At 45.1% G+C, this 1,775-nt stretch overlaps 1 pseudogene; it reads left to right on the top strand.

Moving 5' to 3' along the window:
- Positions 1–503: 503 nt before the first annotated feature.
- On the top strand, positions 504–1,062 carry Rps9-ps5 (ribosomal protein S9, pseudogene 5; annotated as a pseudogene).
- Positions 1,063–1,775: the final 713 nt, after the last annotated feature.

Raw genomic sequence — 1,775 nt, 5'->3', positions numbered from 1 at the left:
GGCTTATTTATGTAAAAATGTACATATTTCACATTCCTCCAAGGAATGTTAATGACTCCATGATAATCAGACACCTGGAGTCCAGGAGTGGAAGGTGTGCCTATGTCTGAGCAAAACAGTAAACACTGGGACCTTCGGGACAGCCCTGAAGGCTATGGAAAAGAACTCGAAATACATGAGTTCAAAAATGCAATGTGACTTATGGGGGCTTTATGAATCTAAAGGAACAAAAGCAGCTACCAGCTTGTCAGAAAGATACAAAGGCAGTCAGATTCCTGTCTTCAAGTTCAGCCTAGGACAGAACAAGGTTAGGTCAGGGTGTGGTAGAAATGGTCAATCCAAGGCAGCTTCCCACCCAACTAGCTTATCCTTTGTGCTTGTGAAAGGCAGAAACATCTCTGAACTCTTTTGCAATGATAAGAAATTATCTCTTAAGAATTGGAGTAAATGTCTCCGTGTCATGGGTATGAGTTCGTAGGCGCAGAGGGCCTAACATAGTCAACATGCCGGTCACCAGAAGCTGGTTTTGTCGCAAAACCTATGTGACCCTTCACCAAATCGCGTCTGGACCAAGAGCTGATTGGAGCGTATGGACCACGGAACAAAGGTGAGGTCAAATTTACCCTGGCGAAGAGCTGTAAGGCTGCCCAGGAGCTGTTGATGCTGGACGAGAAGGATATTCGGCGTCCATTTGAAGGTAACGCTCTACTGAGGCGACTTGTTCACACTGGGGTACTGGATGAGGGCAAGATGAGGCTGGATTACATCCTGAGCCTGAAGATTGAGGATTTCTTGGAGAGATGGCTGCAGACCCAGGTCTTTAAGCGGGGCCGGGTCAAAATTATTCACCATGCCCGTGTGCTCATCCGCCAACGTCACATCAGGGTCCACAAGCAGGTGGTGAACAGCCCATCTTACAATGTACGTCTGGACTCTCAGAAGCACATTGACTTCTCCCTCCATTCTCCTTTTGGCGTTGGCCGCCCAGGTAGAGTGAAGAGAAAGAATGCCAAAGAAGGTCGGGGCGGTGCTGGAGCTGGTGATGATGAGGAAGAGGATTAATTAATACCTTGCTGCATTGGAGGATTGTCTAGTTTTCCAGTTGACAAATAAAACAGAATTTATAGAAAAAATGGGAGTAAATGACTTGATTGATGTGTAAAACAAGACTCGACCTGTGTTCAGCAGGAGATGATCTATCCAGAGAATTTTTTAGGTTAAAAAGAGAATTGCTTGGAGAACTGACAGACGCAGATGCAGACGCTGACGCAGACGCACACGCACACGCACACGCACACGCACACACACGGAGCAGGGCTTGGGCAGAGCAATCTCTTAGAATAGCGAGCAGTACATGCGCAGAGAGATCTTGTAGAATAGCAAGCAAGAAGATATAGACAGAGAACTCTCCAGAGAGAAAGCAGAACATAGACAACAGACTGTAAAAACTGTACCAAGCAGAACACAGGCTGTCAGCTTGGATCCATGATTTGACTTCAAGTCATTCTTTTTGCCACTCCCAGATGGCTTCTCTCAGAACTTCTCTACAGATTCCCCCTAGGAGACTAGAAAAGGACATTGGGTCTTTTGGTGCTGGAGTTTCACAGAGCTGTGAGAAGCCTCACACATGTTCTGGGATCTGTACTTGGGGCTTTTGTATGAGCTGTGCCTCCCTTAATACTGAAATAGCAATATTTGTTATTTATTTATTTATACAACTATAAAATGGCTTTTTCTGCTTTTTTTAAAGTCTACTTTTAACATTGTTTTAAGTA

This window comes from Rattus norvegicus, chromosome 4 (genome assembly GCF_036323735.1).
Source record: "Rattus norvegicus strain BN/NHsdMcwi chromosome 4, GRCr8, whole genome shotgun sequence".
NCBI classification, from domain to species: Eukaryota; Metazoa; Chordata; class Mammalia; order Rodentia; family Muridae; genus Rattus; species Rattus norvegicus.
This window is presented reverse-complemented; position numbering and strand designations above follow the sequence as displayed.